The sequence below is a fragment of the Propithecus coquereli genome, unplaced genomic scaffold (assembly GCF_000956105.1).
Source record: "Propithecus coquereli isolate 6110/MARCELLA unplaced genomic scaffold, Pcoq_1.0 Scaffold145, whole genome shotgun sequence".
Taxonomy (NCBI): domain Eukaryota; kingdom Metazoa; phylum Chordata; class Mammalia; order Primates; family Indriidae; genus Propithecus; species Propithecus coquereli.
In genome coordinates, this window is record NW_012138858.1 from 776,167 (window position 1) to 784,626 (window position 8,460).

The window sequence follows — 8,460 nt, forward strand, 5'->3', positions numbered from 1 at the left end:
GGGAAGAAGTATTTGGAAACTTTTGATAGATGAATTCATAGTCTTTGATAGTTATGTTTTATGATACGTAAAGTTGTTTGATTTAGTGAACATTCTATTTAATTAGAACATGGTTCAAATGGATACTGTAATATGTGTAGACATTACTTTTAGTGACAAAGTGATTAAGTAACAAAGAACATTTAATTGGTGTTCTTTGTGACTTATTTTTTTTAATATAAATTGTGACAGATTTTCCTTAAGTAGATGAAATTCACTATTTTAGCAAAAGCTACTCAGCAGGCTATAAGAATTAAATTTCCTTTTTACTTTGGAAACATTTAACATTTTGAGTCAATGATGAAGATGATTTTATGAGTTTGGCACTGATATTGTGAAAATCAGAAACATGAGATAGATCTCATATTTCTTAATGTTCTCACTTATATTTCATAAGTGGTTGATCTAGGAATTACGAAAACAATGGCACACAGTGAGCTAGTTGATGGGTGCAATCTTTGTGCATACGTTTGGGTGTGTTCTGAGTGCCCGTTCACATCTGTTTCCTGTTTTATTGTACAAATCCCCTTTCTCATAACATGAACTTTTCTTATGTGTGAAATGCATTGTTATCTCACATTTTTACATTTGTTCATTGAAATAATTTTCAATGAGGGAAATGCCTATAACTTATAAATTCATAATAATGGAAATACTAAATATTCATTTAACTCAAAGTAGTGATATAATTATACTGGGAGAATAGGGAATAGGGTTGAAGGAAGAATGGAAAAAGAGTTGTATTCTCATCATCCATAGTAAGGCTGATAATTTATAGTGTTTAAAATGAAAAAGTCCTGAAATAGCAGTATAAACATCTTTTTTTTTTTTTTAAGAAAACATGGAGGTCAATTCCAATAGAAACAGTTGTAAGGGTTGAAAGTGTTAACTATGGGTAGCAGAAATCAGGAGTGAGAAGAGGTAGGACAGGGAATTCTCTTGTTGAAATCTTATAGTACTATTTGTTTTTTAAAATTGTACATGTATTACTTTAATAAAAATAAAAGTGAAATGAAATTCAAAAAATAAAACAAGAGAAAAGAAATGCCTGCCCTGTTCTAAAACATCTTATTTGCTCCTTTTTTCATTTTCTTCCTTGACAGTCTTAATTTTTGTCTATGATTACTTTTTCTTCACAGAAGACCTCAGATATACCATCCTTTGGCACAGATATTACTCACATATATTACACACATTATTATGGATCTTAACCTAGATGAGCCTCTTAAAACTGAACACTGTGCTACATGAATTCCCTTTACTTCCAAACTGCCTTCCTGGTCCAAATGCACTATCACTTGAACAGTGTATCTGGCCAATACTGGCTCTCAAATACAAGATCTCAAAGCTGGTAGGTTTCTGAAATTTGCAAGAAACCTTAGTTTACTCAGAAATATAGAGAAATATTTATATCTTCACTACACATATATAATCAATAAGAATTAATTCTGAGCATTGATTTTTATTTTATTTAATAACAAAAATGGGTCTAGTAATGTTAGTTGTCATAGTTATTATTAGTAGTACTAACTTAATATTAGTGAACTTTACATTTGAATATAGGAAAAGGGTTATGGATTTATTATTTGGAAATTGAAAAGACACTTAATAAAATCTAGTTGAATTACTTTTTGTAGTATAAGAATCAGCACAAGTGAATTATTTCTGTATTTTCTTAATCATAATGAAGTTCTTACCAAAATAAAAGATATTAAAGGCCTAAAGCAGTGGTTCTTAAACTTCAGTGTGTGCTTAGGAATTAACCGTAAACACAGATGAAATGGAGATTCCGGGGCCCTGACCTAGAAATTATGATTCTTTATGTGTTCACTATTGCCCAGGGATCTGGGTTGTAAATAAGCATCCTGAGGGATTCTGACAGAGATGGTCCTGGGACTCCACTGAGATGCACTGTCTTGTTGGGTTGTATCAGACATATTAATACTTGAGTTGATTTTATTTGTCTTTTAATTTATTTCTCAATGACACTCCAAAGAGAACAATTTTAAGTGCTCTCTCAGAGAAGTGTCTGGGGACCAGTAGCTGAATATATTTCATACAAAGAGGAACAGAGTAGCTTTATACAGTAAGATCAAGTTCCTTGCTCCTGTCCTAGATACTATAGGATAATTTCATTGGTTACCAGCTAGATGCTAACCAAAAAAAGATAAATATTGGTGGAATAAAGATGGTATTTAGAGAAATACTTTACACAAGGATGAAATCAAATGGTGCCTGGAATTTTCAAATTCATTAATCAGAGTAATAATTTTAAATGTGTCAAAAAGTAATACTGAACTCCAAATTATAAATTATGCATTCATTTGCTTCGTGCTTACCCGTGAAGTCCTGATATAAATTACTGTTTGTCTTTTTAAAATCCTTTTCCTACTGTGTAGGTTGTAAAGACTCAGAATACATACTGACAGCTAAAAACAAAATAATCTAATTCACCACAGTGTATTTCAGCATTTAAGAAGAAAAAGTTTTAAACTAGTTGCCATCCTATTTACTTCTGTAAATGCAAAACTCTATTAATGCTTTCAGGTGAGGTAGGCCAAGAATTTATTAAATCATTTAGTGTGCCTCTTATACTCCCTCAGTGGTTTTTCTCCCTCTCAATTCGGAGGGATAAGCTGACTAAAGCAACAATTTGTTTTTAACATACCCTTTTATCTGCTATATGATACCTGTGATAAATATGATCACATACTATAAGACTTGCAAATCTTACAATAATAATAGTGATGATGATGATGATGATGGATGTGATGATGGCTAATATCTATTGAGAGCTTACAATGTGATAAGATATTAAGTGTATTAAGTTACTTGAATGGCACAAAAAATCATTATTATTTGAATTTTATAGCTAAGAAGCTTGAGGCCCAAAGAAGCTAGGTAACTTGCCCCAAATCAGATAAGTAGACTTCAGACTTAGGCAGTCTCATTCCAGTGCCCAAGTTCTTTAACCTGGTGCTTTCTATAATCCTACCCACCCAATGCCTCAGCAAAGGTAAGGACAATATTTGAAATGGAGAAATACTCCCTTGGTGGGTATTTCCACCTGATTACATCCTCACTTTCGAAGTGGCAACCCAGTATTTATAAATTTAAGCTTCCTTGGGAGCATGTGGTATCTCTTTCCAGCTAGGTTTCCCTTTAATTTTAATGTTTTGTGGTTTCAATAATAACTGCCTTTTGATATACAGTATTTTAGGGCTAGGTCAGAATTTATACACAGAATCCCAAATAAGAGGGAATAACTATCTGCTTTCAAGTGGAAAATAAATTAAAAGATAATTTGATGAAATCGAAACCAAGTCATTATCTGATTATAAGGTGATTCCTTAGCAGGTACCACATGTTTAGCCGGAAGAATCACCTGTCTTGGAGAGCAAGTTCTTTGGGAAGAGAACCAGTTAGATGTGGAAACCACAGACTTAGTGAGTAGAGATGATTCTCGCTCCTAATTCTTTACTGGTTTGGGCTCTGGCGTTGGTATTGTAATCTGTGGACCAAAAAGCAGCATCTAACAAATGATAGTAATGGAGGAAGGGTTTAAGCAAAAAATATCGACAACAAAATATGCTGTCTGACACGTTTACCCACAAAGAGGGACATCTGCTGAAAGTGATGGGCATCTGGGGACCACACAGAGCCCTTTGGTGTGCTGGAGAATAACCTCCAGCTTTTTCTTTGTTACAGAGCTGGCAACAGAAGAGGGTTTCTGTGACTCCTCCCCCAGCAGCCAGATGAGGCTGTTTAGAAAAGCTGTAGTATGTCAACATCTATCAGGAAGGGGACTCATCTTACAGTTATAAACAGAAAGAACCTGAAATATTAGGCAGAATAGAGAAAATGACACCCTCTTACCCAGTGCAATGCCCCAAGTAGATGCAATAAATGCTGCTAATGATGATGGTGATTATGATGAAACCTGGGTGGTTACAGTGATTTGTATTTAGGATGCTTCATAATTTGGACACAAATACTATTATGCAAACATGTGGAAGCATGAAAGAGTTTGTACTTTGTTTTTCTATACCTAGGGATCAGGGGTTACAGATTGCATATTTATGTTACAGGAAATAAGCATGAAGGGGGTGTTCTTTTAATTGAGATTTGACTCATTCACATAAAGATAAAAAAGCCAAATAAATCTATGAGGAAAATGAAATGTTTCCCCGAGATGTACAGATATAAAACAGAAATCTTCACAGGCCACTGAGAAATAATAGACATTTTTAAGAAGGAAGATTAATTAGAGATATAATAAATTAGAGGTAGTTCTTAAAATGTATATAGCAACTAGAAAGCAATGCTATTCTCAAACTGATGAATAATAAATAGTTTTGTTTGCATCTTTTAGCTAAATAAACCTAGACCGACTGTAGGCTCAGGAAGATAGAAAAAGTCCAGAAATTCTTGGGAATCATATAATTTTAGAGGAAGAGGGGACATTTGAAATCATTTTTTAAAAATCTCCTAACACATACACAATGAAATTGAAGATAAGTGATTTGTTGTTATGGTCCATGTCAGTAGTAAAACTAGAAAATAGTACAGCCAGGACTTCTCCCTACCTCTTATTTAGCCCACTCTGTGATTTACTGATTCAACCATGGTAGATCTCAAAGAGTGACATTCTCTATTCCATTTTTTGGTCTCAGGTTAGGGTAAGCTTGTAAGTGCTTAAAGATGGCAATCAGTTAACTGGGGTTGTTATGTGTATGGTTCAATGTCCTGGGTCATCAAAGTTATTCCAGGGTATAGGGGCATACAATAGGCAAAATAATTGCCTCAGAGCTCTAATTTCATGACACGACCATTTTTATGAAACAAAAGCAGCTTGGCAGATCACCGATTTCTCCTGAGTGGTATATTCAAAGTTAGAAATAAGTTGAGAAGGGAAAATTTCATTTTAGCAAACTTTGATTATCATAGACGTTTCAGGAGGCAGGGGCAATGAAGCCAGGACAAGCACATTGCTACTCTGCCATCCTATTACACGTAACCGCCGCTCAGCGTTCTCACTCTTTGATCTAAGTTAGCGACCGTTGTTAACAATGTGGTTGCTGTATTGAAATCCCTTTACTACTAGTTATTATTTCTCATACTAATAGTACTAATAGCTTTAAAAATAATTTAGTCTATTCTTAATTTTATGCTCAGATTCACAACACTCCTATGAGATAGGACAAATGGTTACCATTATCCGTATTCGATAACGTAAAACTTAAGACACAGAGAAGTTAAGCCAATTTCTGAAGTTCATAGCTACTTCGTGGAAAAGTTAGGGTTAAAGTTCAGGTCTTTTGACTTCCAGCCAACTTCCTTTCGTCTAGACATGTTCTTTTGATTTTAACATTTAAAAAATGACCTTACATGGTACTTTTCTTTTAACACTTTACTCTGTTTTGTGAATATGACTTTCTTCTTTTGATTATAAGCATCATTTGTTCTTTACAGCATCCCACACAGTTCCCTGAACATAGCAAGTACTCAATAAATGTCAAAGTTTTTAAGAATTAAGAAGATGATTATCTCTTTTTATAGGGTGGATGCTATCTGAGGTAGGACAGTGAGGCATTGTATATAATTAGTTCAATTATTTCCCCTTTCATCTCCATTTAAGAGCTTCTGGTCTAACTAGCAGATACTGGTCAGAAGGCCTGCATACAATTTATGCTATCATCACTGAGTTATTAGCTGAAAATATTGGTTTCCAGTTTCTTCATTAAAAACATGAAAATGTGGTACTTTTAATATGGGAAAAATTTTCATAATTGCATTAAATTTCTTGGATGATTAATAGTATGTGTCAACTTGACTGGGCTAATGGATGCCCAGATAGCTGGTGTTACATTACTTCTGGGTATGTCTTTGAACATGTTTCCTGAAGAGATTAGCATCAGAATTGGTAAATTGAGTAAAGAAGATCCTAACTCACCATTGGGGCTGGCATCATCCAATCCGTTGAGAGCCCAAATAGAATAAAAAGGTGAGAGCAGAGTGAATTACTGAATTATACTATCGGCTCCCTTGGTTCTTAGGTCTTTGGGTCTGAACTGGAACTATACCACCTGCTTTCCTGGGCCTTCAGTTTATAGATAGCAGATTGTGGGACTTCTCAGCCTCCATAATTTTGACCCCAACTCTCACTATAAATCTCTTTCTACATGTCTATATATAATCCTATTGGTTCTGTTTCTTTGCAGAACTCTAATACAATATTTCTTAAGTTTTACCCTGCACCAAGCATTGTTCAGAGCTCTTCATATAGGCACACTTTTATAACATTATGACATGTAGTTGTGGTGCCATTTCTATGCTCATTTTTATGCATGAGGAAACTAAGGTTTAGAAAGGGTAAGTAACTTGCCCAAGATTTCATAGCTAATAAATGGCAGAGACAGCAAAAAACCTAGGTCTGTTTGACTCCAAAATCTAAGCTATTATTATTAATAGTTGCTATACTGTATTTTACCTGCAACTTTATGACTCTGACACAGCTAAATTTTCCCAGATAGCTAAAATCTTCCCCATTCTGTTAATAGATATTAAATACTTTCATATAGTTACCCCCAAATAGAGACTATGTTCTATGATGTCCTACTAAAATGAAAATTCAGACTAAGGAAACTCTTTTTTGCAGATATTATTTGTTCCAGCCAGAGATTGTATCTTTATGCTGCCTACTTTAGGTTGCAATATGTTCCCAACACCCACCTTTTAAGTTTTTAAAATGGTATTTCAATTTTTCCTTCAGTTTATATGTTCAGCCACCTGTACACTTCCTCTACACTTCTCCGAAGTGAAGAAAAGGAAAAAATAGTTTTTTTCTAAGATTACATTAACAGAGAGGTCCAGATTATTGGGATAATATATTTTAATAAGCAGCTCATTGAACAGATTTGCTTTCTGATTGATTACAACTCTCATTGGAACACTACCCCAGGGGAATGATGGTCCTGTTTTTTTCTTTTTTTTCCCTCCACCCCTCCCCTGGTCCTGGTTTTTTGATTCTTCCTTCTATCCTCTACTCTGTTTGGGCTGAGAATCTACCAAAGTAGGGTTAAGTTAACCAATGGAAGAATATTAGCAGGAAGGGATTGTACTGACTAGTTTCAACTGCCTCCTTTTCGGAGATAGCTGAGGTCCAGAAGACTGGTTTACTGAGGTGCATTTATATCTGTGCTGTCTCATTATTTAAGACTCCAGAATAGACATCAAGTAAATGCAACACCTGACAGCTGATGGGAATTTCCAGAATGGGTTTAAGTGTGAGGAACAAGAAGGCCTAGTGTTAACAGGTCAGTTATGGAGGTACATTACTTGGAGTCCAACTATTTATCAGCTGTGAGATCTTGGGCAAATTACATAAATTTTCTGTGACTCAATTTCCTTGACTGAAATTGAGGTAACATACTACCTATCTCACATGGTAATCGCATTCGGTTAAATTCTCAATAAATGTTAGTTATTACTACCAAAATTTCAAAAGGTCAAATCCTTGAATTTTGAGCTCTCCTGATACTCGACTCTGGCATTTTTCCTCTTTTAAGATCTTTTGAACAAAAGTTGATGCTTGCATTTTCAAGATACTCAAATGATTTACTTTTATTAAGTTTGGGGCAAATAGACTATATATGACAACCACCGCGCCCCCCCACCCCCCTTGAAGGTATGTGGACACAGCAGAATTCAAGCTCGGAAGAGAATGAGCTCAAGGGTTGACCAGATGCTTAGAAATAACTTTGTTTCAGGAGGTCTGTGGGACCTTTAATGAGGGCGGCTGGCTATCAAAGAAATAAATGTTAACACAGCAAAGGTGTGACCCGTTTCCCTGCCGCCCCCGCCTCGTGGAAGGCCCAGGTGGGGCTCTAGGGCGACTGAAGGGTCAGACCACACTGGAAGCGTTCTCAAGTTTGGGCTTTTACACAGCACTCTCAAAAGGACTTCTTAGCTAGGTCACTTTTTTGGTTTGTCGTCCTACTGCTCCCAGCCTCCAGCTTTGTCCCCAACTTCCCCAGGCGCTGGCTCGATCGCGTCCCTCACATCGCCCCTTTGTCTGGCCGCCACCTCGCGCCCCTTTGTTGTCCACTGTCCCTCCTAAAGAAGGGTAAGGGGGCCGCTACACTCTGCAGGGAGGAGAAATACAGGGGGAGGGAGGCAAAGATGCCCTCACATGCTCCCACTGGGTAACGCGCTACACGGCGCCGCCGGCCGCCCTCCGGCGGAACCCGGGCCCCTGGCCGGGGTCCTCGGCACGGGGGAGGGGCGCGGCGCAGCCGGCGCCCTCTGATTGGCTGTGGTCGTCGGGGCGCCGCGCCGCCATTGGGTCGCGGGGCTGTCTGGCGCGAGAGCGCGCGAGGTGGGGAGGGGGCGCTGGAAGCTGCTGGAAGTCGGGGGCGGGGG